This window comes from Sprattus sprattus (assembly GCF_963457725.1).
Source record: "Sprattus sprattus genome assembly, chromosome: 12".
NCBI classification, from domain to species: Eukaryota; Metazoa; Chordata; class Actinopteri; order Clupeiformes; family Clupeidae; genus Sprattus; species Sprattus sprattus.
In genome coordinates this window covers 22,301,962-22,319,204 of record NC_137910.1, presented here as the reverse complement: position 1 = coordinate 22,319,204, position 17,243 = coordinate 22,301,962, and the positions used below count along the sequence as shown (strand labels likewise).

The 17,243-nt window shown below is 40.7% G+C and overlaps 1 protein-coding gene across 2 annotated transcripts in view; it reads left to right on the top strand.

Annotated features, from left to right (window-relative positions):
- The first annotated feature begins 521 nt into the window (after positions 1-521).
- The window catches only part of slc29a1a (solute carrier family 29 member 1a), a 37,493-nt gene continuing 20,771 nt past the window's right edge, over positions 522-17,243 (top strand). Inside the window, exon 1 of one of the 2 annotated variants that reach the window (XM_080849440.1) lies at positions 522-619. The gene's annotated coding sequence lies outside the window, so the exon portion shown is untranslated. Of the gene's footprint in view, positions 620-902; positions 1,098-17,243 lie in introns of those variants that run through there. The other variant, XM_080849443.1, reaches the window with a different exon arrangement.

The window sequence follows — 17,243 nt, the reverse complement described above, 5'->3', positions numbered from 1 at the left end:
TTTTGATGTCAATGACACAATGGAGAATTCTAAAGGAATACTGGAAAAATAACTGCTTCTCATGTACATCAACCAGATTACACCACAGGATGCAGAAATTCAGTAAGCAAATCCTCTTGATTTCCTGCTTAAAATAGGCTCTGGATATGATATGAAGACATTGTGTACTCAATGCCCCATTCACCTACAAAAAAACTACAGTTACAACACTTGAAATAACCAACAAATTTGATTACTTCAACTTCTCTTGTGTACACGCAAATCTTAATCCTTAAGTAACTATATAGTAGGACAACACTTAAGGTCTAATACCCTATCACTTTCTGTTTTTGCTATATCTGTTTCTGTCCCTTTGATTGGTCAATAAAGAGAATAACAGATCTAGGGTCCACACCTGTTCACCTAAATAACACTCCCCGACCCCCATGCTGAGCATCATACTATTTATAAGTTGACAGGAACATGTGGTTTTGATGGGGTTGTTTAAAGACCTTTCAACCGAGGGGGGTGTTCACCAATCTATCTGCTCATGGACTCCAGTGCAGGCCTCAGTCAGACTAGGACTATTCTCATCAGGCAAGCCCACATCATTACAGCTGAGTAATATAAACAACTCAAAGTAAGAGACTGCCATGAATCTTACACTGGTTGATGACATTTTCACTGATTACTTAAATGCCAACTGTTTCATTCACAGAACTCGAAGCCTACTGTCTTCACAAGTCACAACACACTACTGTGTTGTAGCCAAGTAAACTGGTGAATGTATTTCTCAAAATCTAATTGTCTCTTTAAGAGAACAGCACAATACAGTGACGTGCGTTTCAAACTAACATGCTTGACTCGCCTAATTGTAATACCGTCTACAGCCAGTCTATGAAAGATGAATGCTAATAGAAATCTGTATCAATGTAGGAATTAGAACTGGTAAATTGCTAATGCGGACTTGCGGACTTTCTGCTATGCAGCAAAACTCGAGTTTTGTAAAGCGTCGACTGCAGTGCTGAAGCGAACCAGGGAAAACAACCCATAAACTTTGCAAGCTACTCGCACACGCATGGGAACATGTGAGGCAGCAAGTCAACTGTTCTAAGTATGTGAGTACATTTTCATGTATTCACTTGTGTAAAAATCTTATAGCCTACCACGTAATGTGTCGTATGAAGGCTACATAGACGTTCGAATCATTGTGTTCACAGCCAGCCAGCGACGGCGCTACACCGGGGCTAAGGGGTGCTATAGCCCCGGCAAAAAAATGTGTAGCCCCAGTTAAGCCCCTCTAGCATTTAAGCACTGTTTTGCAAATGTCGAGGATGATTTGAGAAATGTACCAAGGCGACTGAGAAAAACTATAAAGGTTCATACGTAACGTATGCATTCTGTTCCAATACAATCCATGCGTGTGTTTTTGTACTGCGCCTGTACCCCGTTTGCCCTGTGCTGTGTGTGTGTGTGTGAGAGAGAGAGGGGACAAGAGGGGGGAGTAGGCCGTAAGGTGAACACTGTTTTCGTTTCAACCCGTTCCACTGTCTGGCATCTACACAATCTTTAGCTCATAAAAAAGAACGAGTCCTGCTAACCTACCAAAAAAAAGTTCGTCGCTGAAGTTCCAGTCGATTGTCGATACGTCTTTGTTTTATGCAGAACTAGAGTCTTCAGAGCGTAATACGATTCTGGATGTCCAGAAGATCCAGAAGATCATGGACTCATTTGCACTTAACCACAGCAACAGACGCATTGTCCTAGCCTACTGTAAAACAACTCTGGTGATTTTGTTTTTTTTGTTTTTAATCATTCAAACAAGCTGTTCGCACTTCTCGTTGCGGCTGCACTTGTAGCCTATGTTATGAGTTTTATTAATGTAATGTAAGTTATGATGTTGTGATCCGAGACAATATTGTCAATGCATAGTTGTTTGTTTTCATTTATTATGCATATGGAATAAATACTTGTTGCATGTTGGATGTATTGTCTGGTTATGGGCAGGCGCATGGTCGCTGTCCGGAGCTGAACCTTTGCACGCACGTGAAACATTTCCGCCATTGCCGCTTGTATTACATTCTCGTGCTGTGTATCATAGCTGCTTTTATTGGAAAAAAAACAAGAACCTCTTAATAAAGTAAGTGACGTCATGAAAATAAATGATTTTCTTAGCTACCCCACGTATCGGTCAAGCCCCCCCTTAGCACCGGGAGAGAAAAAATCCTGCCGCCGTGCATGCAGCCAGCCTCCTAACTATCTACCTTCAACAAACCGTGAACGTCAGTTAGAAAGATGCGGCGTTTCACTGTGGCCACGAAAAAACTAAATTCTGCGGCAACCGAATATATATTCCATGCAAACTGCTAAAACATCACAATGACCAAGGGCTAACGTTTAAATGAAAATAATTTCAAGGTCAAAAGGAATAATTGCCACCATACAAATCATCGCATTGCGCTGTCTGAAGGTGTCGGCTGTCAGGTGTAGTTACAGACGGTGTGTTCGAGTGTAAGTAGGCTACCCTACTACTCGAGTGTGAGGGCACTTGGGCTTCTACCCGTTCTTACCCATTCTCTAGCCTACTGTAGATGCTGCTGTATTTAGTCCCTTTTGTGCGCTACAAATGCTGGATGGTGGCTGTGTTGAACGTGCAGCTTATATGTTTAATTCATGTGTGCGTGCGTGTGTGTGTGTGTGTGTGTTTGGTCAGCTGGAGCGGATGTTGTGGCCCTTTTAACACCACACTTTTTTGAAAGGCAAAGAAGGTTGGTTAGTGGTCATATCTGGTATTTTAGACCCACGAAGATGTCGAATGTAACAGCTAGAAACCACAATGACCCTTCAAATAGCCTTAAGCTGTCCTGCCTCTGAATTCTCTTACATTCAGAACTTTAATGAAACTTAAACCGTTTTCTCAAGCTCGTTAAATATATTACCCTTTTTTTGTTAATGTGTTTCATGTACATCTAAACTTGCTTTAATTTTGGTTATCAACTCAGATGACCATTGCTGGTGTATCCTCTATACACATGTGTCAAACTCAAGGCCCGCGGGCCAGGTCCGGCCCACCAAGCAATTTTATCTGGCCCACCGGCTCCTCGTTGTTGCAAAAAGTTCAATTGATTGGAATGAGCCACGGTGTAATTTTATTTGGCCCGCCATATAATATCTTATGTCTATCAGAGTTGACCTGCGGCGGCCGCTGGTATGTCGCACTCAACACTTTTACTGCAAGTCCACCAATGCATTGCCAAAGCGTTGGTAGCCTACGTCAATTTCAGGCCCGCCAGCGCAAGCCCTTGCCCCACTGTCTGCCTCATCACCTGAAAATTTAGCTTGCGGCCTGTCTCTCTCCCCTCAAAAAATGGCCAAACGAAAGGTGGACTTTGAAAACAGGGGTTTTCAAGAGAGGTGGGAGGCAGAATATATGTTTACTGATGTAAAGGGCAAACCTGTTTGTCTTGTGTGCGGAGCCGATGTGGCTGTAATGAAAGAATATAATTTAAGACGGCACTATGAAACAAAACATCAAGACAAGTACAATCATCTGGACATGAAACAGAAAGCTCCAGAAGGCAGATAAGTTCCTTTTTTTCCGCAATTAAGATTAAAATTGTCTTGAAACATGCCACTTTATAATGATTCTAGAATATATGAAGGTGTCACTTTTCCAGAATATTCAAATTATTTGAGATGCGCCCAAATGGGTGGTTGTTTACATTGTTTACATAGAGGAAACGTTTTATTTTAGGTTTATTTACAATGTTCTCAGTAATGAATTAATTTACATAAATAAAGCACCTCCCCTGTGGAGAAAGCTAATGGTCTGTATGTGAGTTTTGTTGTACGTGCTGCCTGACACGGGGGCCTGCGTTGTTGGGTGTTGCATACGTGATGTAACAAAAAAATCTGAGAGAAGTGAGACTGAACGGTCGCAATCGGAAGGCGGTGCAGGTACAGAAAGGTGTCCAAAGCTGTTCAGGCCCGCAAGCGCAAGCTCTTGCCCCACTCTCTGCAGCCTCATCACCTGAAAGTTTAGCTTGCGGCCTGACTCTCTCCCCACATGTGGAGTACCTGCGATGTGCAGAAAAGAGAGGCATAAGAAATGAATGCAACTGATATTTAATTTATTTTGTTAATTCATTTGATATCTGTGTTTATAGCTAATAGCTAATAGGCCTAAACTTGAGGCTGCTTGTCCTAGATTCAATAGGCATATGTTAAACTTAAGTTGTTTACATATGAAAAAATATAATATGTATGTATGAAAAAATACAATATATATGTCTTTTTGATTTTCAATGAATATGTCCGGCTCTCGACTTGGAAGCAGTTTTACATTTTGGCCCTATGTGTATTTGAGTTTGACACCCCTGCTCTAAGACGTTATGCCCTAGCCGAGCACACTGAATTGCTCACATGCTTTTCATTTTGCCATGTTGACTGTTACCCCAAACATCTTCAGCAGTAAGGATCATTCTACATGCTTGATGCAGCTGGCAGCTTTATTACCAACCTCCTAAATCACAGCCTCCAACAAACCCACCAACACTCGCCAGCCAAGGTGTGTTAATATACGTACACTACCGTTCAAAAGTTTGGGGTCACCCAGACAATTTCATTTTTTCCATGAAAACTCACACTTGTATTTATCAAATGAGTTGGAAAATGAATAGAAAATATCGTCAAGACATTGACAAGGTTGGAAATAATGATTTTTATTTTAAATAATAATTTTGTTCCTCAAACTTTGCTTTTGTCAAAAAAGGCTCCATTTGCAGCAGTTACAGCATTGGAGACCTTTGGCATTTTAGCTGTTAATTTGTTGAGGTAATCTGTAGAAATTTCACCCCACGTTTCCTGAAGCACCTCCCACAAGTTGGATTGGCTTGATGGGCACTTCTTGCGTACCATACGGCCAAGCTGCTCCCACAACAGCTCAATGGGGTTGAGATCTGGTGACTGCGCTGGCCACTCCATTACAGACAGCATACGAGCTGCCTGCTACCTTTATAGTCCTTGCATAATTTGGAGGTGCACTTTGGGTCATTGTCCTGTTGTAGAAGGAAATTGGCTCCAATCAAGCACTGTCCACAGGGTATGGCATGGTGTTGCAAAATGGAGTGATAGCCTTCCCTATTTAAAATCCTTTTTACCTTGTACAAATCTCCCACTTTACCAGCATCAAAGCAGCCCCAGACCATCACATTACCTCCACCATGCTTGACAAATGGCGTCAGGCACACTTCCAGCATCTTTTCACCTGTTCTGCGTCTCACAAATGTTCTTCTGTATGATCCAAACACCTCAAACTTTAAATTAGTCCAAAACACTTTTTTTCAATCTTCCTCTGTCCAATGTCTGTGTTCTTTTGCCCATATCAATCTTTTCTTTTTATTGGCCAGTCTCAGATATAGCTTTTTCTTTGCCACTCTGCCTATAAGGCCAGCATCCCAGAGTCGCCTCTTCACTGTAGAAGGTGACACTGGTGTTTTGCGGGTACCATTTAAAAGGCTGCCAGTTGAGGACCTGTGAGGCGTCTACTTCTTAAATTAGACACTCTAATATACTCGTCTTCTTGCTGAGTTGTGCACCGGGGCCTCCCACTTCTCTTTCTACTCTGATTAGAGCCCGTTTCTGCTGTTCTCTGAAGAGAGTAGTACACACCGTTGTAGGAAAAGTTCAGTTTCTTCACAATTTCTCACATGGAATAGCCTTCATTTCTAAGAACAAGAATAGACTGGCGAGTTTCACATGAAAGTTATCTTTTTCGAGCCATTTTGAGAGTATAACCGAACCCACAAATGTGATGCTCCAGATACTAAACTAGCATAAATGAAGGCCAGTTTTATAACTTCTTTCACCCGCAAAACAGTTTTCAGCTGTGCTAACATTATTGCAAAAGGGTTTTCAAGGGTTTTCTAGTCATCCATGAGTCTTCTAAGGCGATTAGGAAACACAATGTACTATTCGAACACCGAAGTGATGGTTGCTGGAATTGGGCCTCTATACACCTGTAGATATTTAATTAAAAACCAGATATTTCCACCTAAAATATACCACATTCACTACATATAGAGTGTATTCTGATTAATTGAATGTCATCTTCTTTAAAAAAAAACAGTGTTTTTCTTTGAAAAATAAGGACATTTCTAAGTGACCCCAAACTTTTGAACTGTAGTGTATATGAAACATTGGCAAAAAAAAGTGTGCTGACATAACACACGACACATGACACATGGCTTATCCGTGGATATAATTGTGTGTAAAAATCCTGGAACTCTGCGATTCTAACAACGATTTCAAAGGTAAACAGACACAGGTCTATCTCTGTAGGGATCCTTTCCGTGTTGTCAGACACTTAACAATAACATCATGAGCCTGTCAGAGGCGAAAACAAGTGGTTAGGATGTGGCTTTGATGCCCAAGGATTACATTGTATAGTTGTTTTGCGGTTTCCCATTATAGCGTTCTAATTTAATACTGGACCTATTTCAATTACTTTTGTGCTCAGTAAACATTTAGAACTAAATAGATGGAAAAATAGGGCCCAGGATAAACACAGATCTCTTTAATGGCTATAGGTTTCATTCTAACCCAGCTGGATCACAGTAGGTAGGTGTACTAAGGTTTGCTGTGTATGTCATCAAAAAAGCCACTAGACCATTGGTAATTGTTGAATTCTGAATGTGCAAAAAAATTTCCAACATTGTTATGCATTCTATGCATTTTGTTTCTCTAGGTGTTTTGAAATATACATATTATTTATAAGTTGCTTCCCAACAACTCCATCCTATTCCTGTAAGTGTGAAATAAAAGTTTGTTGTTTATGACAACAGAAATAACAAAATGCACCTTTAAATGACCTGGCATAGTCCTGCTTGGTTAGAACAAAAACTCATAGTTTCTCAGGCCAAATCTAATTCAAGGACAAGTTTAGTGTCCATTACAGCAGTATAGGATCAGCCAAACATATGACAACCATAATATGATCTCTGTGTTTACTGCATATAACACTGTCTATTTAGCACCCACCCACTATGGGTCATGTAATATAACATATATAATATCAATTTGGACCAGATAGTTCTTTGTCTTCAATAATCACTCTGTATTTTTATTGAAATAGGGTAATTCTCAGAGCATTTGCTGTTTTAGGAGGGTGAAGCGCAATCCGGAACCTTTCTGCTGACCTATGAGAATGTGATATAACAATTATCTGGTGGAATGTATGGTATCATCTGTAAGAAAACATGGCCAAACCCACACAGTATATTTAACCCCAAGGCATGGATAGCAGTCTCATTAGTCGTCTGTGAAACTGCAGATGAGTGGATTATTATGATGGTTTAATAATCTCATCTAGGCTAAGAGGTGAAAATATACTCATAATCATTTGCTTGCTTTTTAGCAATGAAAGGGTCTGTTGATCTTGCCAGCGGTGAAAAGTTCATTGCCAAGATTCTGTTGTAGAACTTACTGCAGTTAAACAGAAGTTTTTGGTTGAGAGTCAAACTCTGTGCACATATGGATGTTTAACAGTAATGGACTTTACCAGGGGTGTACTTGGAAAGACATTTTGCCCTGGACTCGCACCACCTGAAGCACCAGTAAGGACTAGATAGATAGGACTAAAAACGTAATATACATTTTGTTTTGATGGGCTTCCAGCCCCCTGATGCAGCGGCCCACTGGGATTTGTCGTTGTTTGTACCTGTGTGGTCAGTACATCACTAGATTCTACATATGAATTTAATGACATATTGATCCTTTCACTGTTTTTAAAGAAACTAGCTCATAAATGAAAGTAAACCAAACATTGCAGCAAAATAGTAATTAAGTGGCAACAAAGGATACCAACTTGAAATGTCAACTTTATCTACCACCTGCCTGGGTTATTCAGTATCGGCTTGGCAAAGAGGCTAAAACCTTTGCAGCAAAACCCTGCTGAGTGAGTCGCTGCCAACTGCTGACAGGCTCACAAAATCATCTCTCTGGGCTGAGTGTGCTTGATAGGTGAAAAATCACCCTAGTTAGTTCAGGACTCCGGAGCTGCATGAAAGTATATTTATTAGACAGACAAACAAAGACAATTGCAATTGGGCTCCCCTACCAGCCGAGGCTGACAGTGAAGGCCCTGATAAACCCTTTGCACGGGGTTTATATAGTAAGAAGTTTGGCTTTCAGCAGGGATGATCACGTGGTGGATTTCTCACGTCCGAGGCTCCCTGTCTTGCAAGGGTGGCAGTTTTGCACAAGGTCGGAAGAAGCACAGTTCCTTTCTTATCTCCTCTGGTCTAAACATGCTCTTGTTCATATGCAGACTTAGTGGCACCTAATATTCTAGTTACACACACACAGAGAAAAGCTGTGCTCCTTCTTTCATAAACACATAATTCATACAAGGAATATATTAATACAAGGCACTTGATTATTAATGACCTTAGAATATAATAGTGTTTGGAAATTATCTCTATCAATCCCTCCTTTTATCCGTTTCAATGGATAATCAAAAATTACAAACACAATCAAAATCACAAATCATCTTTCTTCAGCGTTAATTATCAATTTCAATGGATAACTTCAAAATCATCATTCTGAGCTTCATCACATGGATTTTCGGAACAGAGAACATTACTGAGCATCACTCCATATCATCATCAGTCAATCACTCAAAAATGTCATCATATTTCTCATCACACATTTGAATACTTTGCATTTGTAGGCCAACATAGTGAGCGTCGACTATGTGTGGTTCATTAGCTCGCCTAGGATTCAGATAACATTCAAACAAGGTTTCTTTGCTGTGTCCTTGAAGGCCTTCTGCCTTTTGCAGAACACATCGGTTGTTGAATATTACAGTGGGCAGAAAAATGTAAACAGTCTCTTTGTGGAAAATGTGTTTGGGCAGTCTGGTTCCCCCATCACGGATGATCTTTAGGTAGTCCCCATCTCTGGTGTTGTCAGGGACATGTGTGCAACATTGGTCAGTACCAAGCATGACACAAATGCCTCCATTCTCGGCAGTGAGGATCTCAAGCACAGCCGTGTTTTGCTGTGTTACCCTGGAGTTGGTGTGTAGTTCTTCTCTGATTGTTTGTAGTCCGTCTCTGGTCAGGTTTTGGAATATCATCTCAGCGTAGTAAAGGAAATTAATCCAATCTGTGTGTGCTCCGATGACGCACCAGGGGCAGGGGGTAGATGCCAGGCCATTCGCTGCTGGGTTCAAGGCCTTGTAGTCGTCTGGAATGCCTCAGGTAATGCCCAGGCTATCGAAACCAGATCCCGCTGTCTCTCCTCCCTCATACGGAATGCATTGGAACGTTCCTCAGGTACTGGTGTATCTTGGACCTGGGGGTAATCTGAAAAGGTTGTACTAACATTGTTCAAGCACAAGTCCCAGACCAACCCACAGGCAGTGTAGCTCTTAGTTCACCATTCCCACATAACCACCACATATCAGCTATAGCTATATCCTGTACTTCAAGAAGTCTGCCATTCAAACACATCCCCGCAGTTTTACATTCAGATGAAGTATTTAACTGTATTTCTCTTCCATTATCAAGCACATATGTAATGGTTTTACATTGTGTCCAGTGTCCTAGGTGTGCATCGTTCTTTTCCCCAGGTTTTAAATAGCATTCAAACAGAGCATCTTTGCTAATAATGTGTGGAGGTGGTGAAGCATTGTCTGGCATTAAAATGTGAAAAGTGATGCTGTATAGCTATCATTTATAAGCATGTTATTAGACCAACAATGTAAAATCCCACAGTCGTTACTAGGAGTCCCCCACATACTTTGGCCCACTTTGCGTAACCTCCCATGACTTTGCAGAGGAATAGACCTTTTACTCCACAATTTCCACTCGGTTCTAATCCCACAGGACAGTACTATATCTACTGCCAGCGTTTGAGACGAGAAGAATCTATACATCAACCCCCCTTTGTAGACTGGTCTTTCTGTCACTGCGGGCAATACCTGGAAACAGCAAAGAAAGATGGTCCTTACTCCTCTGCATCCGCCATCTGCAGGCTTACCCGTTTACAGTGAGTCAGATGTATCCACGTGGCTCTCTCAGCTATTTTGACTGTGGTAGATGTTGACAGTAGCTCTTGGTATGCTCTGTCCCACTTGGGCAAGTGGAAATGTTTTCTTTTCAGACTGTTGATTAGGACCCAGTCTCCTGGCCCAACCTTGGTTTCAGTCTCACAGTGTTCCTGTGTAGGGGAGAGAAGTCTGAGAGCATTTAGTTTCAAATATCATCTTTGCCAAGTATTTTCAATCTCTTCGTCTGTTTTAGCAAATGGTTTGAGAGTTTAGGCAGTGTAGATTCTTCCATACATCATTTCAAACAGTGATCTCAACATGCATGCTTAATATCACTAATTTCTCTCTCTGAATTGGCTTTCAATAGATCGGTTCTTTCTTTTCTACCAGTCCGGCTGACTGGGGGTTGTATGAGCAGTGATTTGTCTATGGCTAGACAATATTTCTTTCTTCCTTGGGATTTAACTCAATAAAATCTATAACTGAATGTTAAAACATCTTTCAAACTACATAATTCAAAAAGAAGTAAAACAATATAAAATCAATGATGAATGATTAACCTTCTTTCTCAAAAAATAAAAACAAGAAGTAAAAATATATGCTTACTATCCCCACTTATTGAGGCATGTTTTCACCATGGCTCAATATTGCAGCATATGTTTTAGTATTGTGTGTTTTAATTCTTCAAATGTGTATGTATCTCAGATGGTTGTTGCAGCTCAAGGGGTTTTGCACTAAATCAAGAAAGGCAGACAGCAAAAGCTATATGGAGTAAAATAATGGTCAACATCGTATCAGAACCTGTTGTTCCAATAGGCTTCTTGGATTACTAAAATCATAATAAAAGAAATAAAAGTAATAAAACTTTCTGCTTGGTTAGTGGCCTTGTCTGCTTTGTGGTTTCCCAATGAAACTCTTTTGCATGTGTGTGCACTATCAGTTTAATCAGTTCCGCTGCCTGTGCGGAATAGTGTGGAAGTAGTGGCTATGTGTTCAAGGATTGTTTGCTTGAATCATCAACAATGGTTAAATCAGCTTTTGGAATAGGCATATCTTGTAGGTCAGCGCTGGTTGCCATAGTTTTTATCTGTTTGGCTGTACGTAAAAGTGTAGCTGGCTTAAATGTCACGCAGTGCTCAAAAGTGATATGAAGCTGTGAGAGCAAAAAAAATCAAATAAAAAATAAGCATGTGGAACTTTCAGTGTAAGTGTCTGTTTAGTACAATAGGAGCAGAGGCCTGCACCGCCAAGGCTGCAGCCACTACTGCTTGTAAACATTCAGACATTGCTTGGGCTACTGGATCTAGCCGTGTGGAATAGTATGCCACTGGTATCAACTTTAAGTCCCCCCTTATGCATTAACACAAATATCATATCATCTTTTCTTTTTGTTTTGTTTTTAGTCTACGGCTTGTACGAATGGCTTTGTCGTGTATATGCTTAGACATAATTTATATTCTAAATAACAGTTGTTTTAACTGCTCAAATGCCTGTTTTCCATCTTCAGGCTTTTTAATAATATGTCCAGCTGACACAGGCTAAGAATTAAGTAAACTCTGCAACATTTGTGTTTCTAACGCGTGGTTAGGAATCCATTATCTACAGAAGTTAGTCATTCTCAGAAAATACATAATATATTTCTTTGTCTGTGGCTGAGGTGCTTTTTAAAAGATAGCTTTACTTTAGTGAACCACAGCTGCTAATTTTGTGGATTGTTTCTGCTTAAATCTTCTTATCTGGAGAACAGCACAAGATGTTCAACAACAATTGACTGTCTCTCGAACTGTAGCTAAGTTTGAGCTCATGGCTTGTGAGAATATAGTCTTTTGAGCCAGCACTCAGCCCCCACCCATCCTGTGTTAGTCCAATGCATCAATCTAAGTTAATATAGTTAGTGTCACAGGCTTACATTTCTCTTTAAATCGTTTGGCCTGAACAGTGTATATTCTATACATAACATTTTGGGACAACATTATTTAATTTATTCTAAAACCCATGTATTGTTGGAACAATTGTAATGCCCAACCCACATCATATCTCTTCCTAATAAGTTTGTAGAGCATGTTTTTGAAACATAATCTGCATTTTAAATATCTGTCCTGTTTCAGACTCTTCAAAAGTAATGGGTTATGTGTATGACTGCTTTTAGATGTCTCATTCTTTTTCTGTTCTGTGCATGTTATTCTCTGGTTACTGCATCAAAGTCACACAAAACAAAACAAAACATAAAAAATCATTGGCTCTCTTGCCAAAATAAACCAAAACAAAAATCATTGGCTTTCTCGCCACCATTAACGTAAGCTTTTCTCTGTTTGGCGCAACCAATAATGCAAAAACATTTTCAAAGCTGTGTTTACAATTTTTTTTTTGTTGTAGACATTTTAAATCCATCTCTTATTCTCTTTATCATGTACGTCTTCTGATTTTGACGCACTTTTACCCATTTCTAAGTCATTTTATGCATTTCTCTTAATACCCTTAACTGATATTGAAACCTTTTAAATTACCTTAAGTTTATTCTTCACACTAGGGTTAGTTATGTTTCTATTTTCAGACTCTCATAGTTTGTTCTTGAGATCGCAATGCTGGGTAACCCGAGCCCGACCAGAGGTCCTCCATCTCACTCGTTTTGTGAGGAGGTTGAGGCCAGGGAATTTCCCTAGGGTGATCAGTCCCCTACTGGTTCCGGGTCAAGGCATCTCAGTAATGCGAAATCAGTCCTTTAATTGCATACATTTTGACTATAATTATCAGTGTTTTACCCATTGAAAACAGTTCGCCTCAACCCCAATGAAAAATAACACACAAGTATTAGTATATTAGAGTATCTCTGACTCTTTTTCTTTATCTCTTAAAGAGACTCCTTAAAATTAAAAATCTTGTTTCCACATATGTCTGTGCATTACACAGTCAGCATTTCCTTGTATTGCCACATGATTCATGTCCCCTTCTAACTGGGATTTGTCATCCATTTTAGATCCCTTGTTTCCCATTTTCTCTTATTGTTAAAATCCGGCTAGACAGGTATGTCTCTATACGTTTCAGACTATATCCTTCTCTTTAGCCCTTTTTTCTTTCTTTTAACAATGCACCAAGAGGCCTACCAGAAGGCCCAACAGGAAAACAAAAAGTGAAAAGTGTGTTCCCTTCATCCAAGGCGAACAGGAATGTATACAGAAATCTCCGGAGAAAATAGGCCTAGAAAGTTTTCAAGTTTAGATAAAGCGCTATCATTATGCCTTTTTTGCGTTACACCATAGCAACAGGCCTGCTTTTTTTTTTTTCAGTAAAGTCCTCGCTTCAGGGAGGTGCTTTTAACCTTGAGCTAATGGAACCCTTCTTCAGGAAGGTGCAGTGCTTATAAATCTTTAGCGCGCGCTAGCCTTTTCCTTCTTCTGGAAGGTGATCATGGCAACAGGTCTTCTTTATATATAACCTTTAACGTTTCCAAAAATGAACGCTACCCTTCTTCAGGAAGGTGAACAGTGCTTATATATAACAGAGAAAAGCTCTTCTTCAGGGGTGTGCTTTTTTAACCTTGAGCGCTCCAAAACATGAAAACTACAAACAGGTGTCTCTCTAACTCTAACAGGCGTTCAACACACAGGGCATACAGGAAAAAGTCCTATAACTGTTTGTTCTCCTTTCCACCCTGCAGCAAACATTCAAACGTTAGTGTCAACACCACTTAAAGACAAGTGTACGCAAAACCGAAACAACCAAGAACCACATACAAGCGTACACTTACAAAAAACAAACAATATACTCACAAACAGTCGGAGTCCACCCCCTATAGTCAAATTCAATTCCTTCACTCTTGGCTCTCCTTGCTGGCAGGCCCTGGCCTCCTTCTAATTTGTGTTGGAGGTCTTTAGAAAAACAGAGTCTCGTATTCCTCCGTACGGTGCAGGTCCTGATGATTAGCCCAGCAAGGAGAGTCGAAGAGGTTGTTGGAATCCCGGACGAGCCCCCAATTATGATAGGTGAAAAATCACCCTAGTTAGTTCAGGACTCCGGAGCTGCATGAAAGTATATTTATTAGACAGACAAACAAAGACAATTGCAATTGGGCTCCCCTACCAGCCGAGGCTGACAGTGAAGGCCCTGATAAACCCTTTGCACGGGGTTTATATAGTAAGAAGTTTGGCTTTCAGCAGGGATGATCACGTGGTGGATTTCTCACGTCCGAGGCTCCCTGTCTTGCAAGGGTGGCAGTTTTGCACAAGGTCGGAAGAAGCACAGTTCCTTTCTTATCTCCTCTGGTCTAAACATGCTCTTGTTCATATGCAGACTTAGTGGCACCTAATATTCTAGTTACACACACACAGAGAAAAGCTGTGCTCCTTCTTTCATAAACACATAATTCATACAAGGAATATATTAATACAAGGCACTTGATTATTAATGACCTTAGAATATAATAGTGTTTGGAAATTATCTCTATCAGTGCTGCTGTGGTATTCGAGTGTTTGTCTAAGCATGGCTAGGAACTTTCTCTCATGGCACCTGCCTTGCTGTGACCAGCCAGGGAGAAAATTAACCCAAGGTCGACAGGGAATGTTTGCTTCTACATTCCGGAACACATTCACATCAGAGTTACCCTGATGGCAAATGACTGATACCGAGCAGCAGCAGCACCTAACCAGACAAATGGAAGCATTATGCTTCGTCAGGGTAGGCTAGACTGTCATAACGAAAGCCCTTCTTAGCCTCCCACCAAATAAAGATGGGAGAACTGAGAGTAATGTACTGTATATCCGTCATGCCTTGTCAGAAGGTAAACTTCAAACACTGCATGCTGTGCACTGCAAATGTTTTCAGACCTTCTTCCGAACTTTACTTCAAGCTAATGATTTTGTTTTGATTTAATGGACTGTTACCGTTGAATAGTGTCAACAGAACTGACTACTGTAAAGATAATACTCTATGCTACTCTCTCCCTGTTATCTGATACGCAATGTAGTTCTCATGCTTCAAAGCTTCAAAATGTTGGCACAGAACTGACAGAGGCTGTACCCAGCCCCTAGGCGGCCATCCCTTTTTTGCTTTTAAATGACATTAATACACCCTTAGCCAGAGTAGCCAGTGGGAACAGACACTCAGTAGGCCCTAATACATGTGCCAATGTGATCAGAACAGTTTATCGTATCGTATTCGCGTGTAGGTGTGAAAATTTTCAAGGGAAACGGCTCTTGTCGTTACGTGTTTACATGTGCAAAATGTAAAGCGTTTACATTGCCTCTGGGCATGCGCAAAGACCACGGAGATGTGCTCCCACCTGGTTTGTTTACTAACAACATCAACGTGGTTCCGCATCGTGCACAGGCAGTGTAGTGGCTTAAAGTTCCCTTCTTTCTATCAGCATATAGTTCTTAATATTTTCTTTGAATAACCACTCTCAGATGGAAAGAAAACGAGTCTACGCGTGGATGTGTTTCAACAACGGTAACTGTGTTTGCTCCGTCTTTTACTGAACTCATAATTATATGACAGTGGTAGGCTATTAGTTACAGTTGAGACACCCGAAATAACTTGCATGCGCAGCAATCCTGAGACGTGATTTTTAGTTTGCACATGAATACTAACGTCTTCTTTGATCCCAGGAAATTTGAGCACACAACCCATCTCCCTTACGGAGATATTGGCGAAAGTTGTTTTACCTACTTCATTGCAAACGTCTAGTTTTGCAAACGTGTCTAGTTTTTGTGCAGTAGTGAATAGAGTCTCAGTCTACTACACCATACATAGCATATCATGTTTGTAGAAAATGATTAAGGTGCAACAAATGGCAATAAGCATATTTAAATTAAATGATTCACATTGCAAGTAAAATGGTGCGGCTGGAGCAGATACAGGGAGAGACAACGGTGACGCAGTTTGGATGTAGCGACAAACGTTTATGTGCTGTAACAAACACTAGTGTTAACCAGTAGGCCTATGTGAGTAACGTGGGTTTTATTAAAACATAGCGTGTGTAATGTGTAGCTATTTCATTCCGTTTATTAACCTTTCCGGCTGTCTGTATGTATTTACTAGACAGCAGTAGACGTAAAGGAAAGGGAATTAACCCCGGCAGCGGAGCATTTTGCGGAGCATTTTACTCCCCCGCATTCTCTCTACAAACTTCCATATAGACGCGGGATCAGCAGAGGAAAATCTTTGTTTCGTTAGGCTATTAGTTATATTTGAAAACAGCCAGTCATTGTAGCCTACTACTCGTGGAATAAGGAATTTCAAAGAGATGATGGAGTGATTTGACTCAGAAGTGACATTGGGCATTGGCAGCGCGATATGTTCAGAACAACTTAAACTTCTAGCTCAGTAACATCAACAGCTAAGAAAGAAGGTAAGAAAAATAGTCGGAAAACTTTGATTTGCAAGGGAAGCAGGCAAGTGTTGGGGTTGTTACAGTATAGCCTACAATGTGGTGAAATTTCGGAATTAATAGGCTCGAGTGGCGTTTCCTAAATATGCTTTCTTTCATTTTGCAAAAAACAGTAGGATATATTACCATATTAATTGGTGTACCAAATTGCGTTTTATTATTGATAAAAAAATTGTAGGCCTACTAGCCTATTGGATCAGTCTCCTTTCAAGAACAGGCAAGAACTTTCTAGCCTCGAACTTTCTAGCCTCCTGTCACCGTCTCCCCCCAGTCACGCACCGACTCCCCATGACACATCGGCCTGATTTGACACGCCCTTTTCTGAGCCGAACGATCGTGGTAAACCACCTCTCTCGAAAGGCTCAGATGATCGGCGGAAAAACGAACAGTTCACATCTAGACCCCTTATACATGAGGCAATTGTAACACGTTCGCGAGTTTCTATCGGTGCAGACGCGATGTAACAGCTTTACATTGACGCATGTATAAGGGGCTACTGTTGAGTGTTTGGTAAAAGTGTAGAAGTAGGTCAAGTGTTCGCCAAATTGCATATAAACCAAAGGCACAGGAGCGTTGTCACAGGACATTTGTACAGGCGCCATGCCTCCTGTGGTAGCAGTAGTGCTCAGGTGACTTCTGAGTTATCTTCACAATGTGGCAACATGTGACACAAGAGCATTAACACCAGGCTGAATCTGCTCTGCGGTTTGCTAATGTTCAGCCAGAGCACAGATGGACGTGATCTAGGGGATAAAGTAAGAGTCTCTTAAATATAATTCCGTTACCAGTTTAACAGCTTGAAATGTATTTAAAGGAAAAAAATTAAAC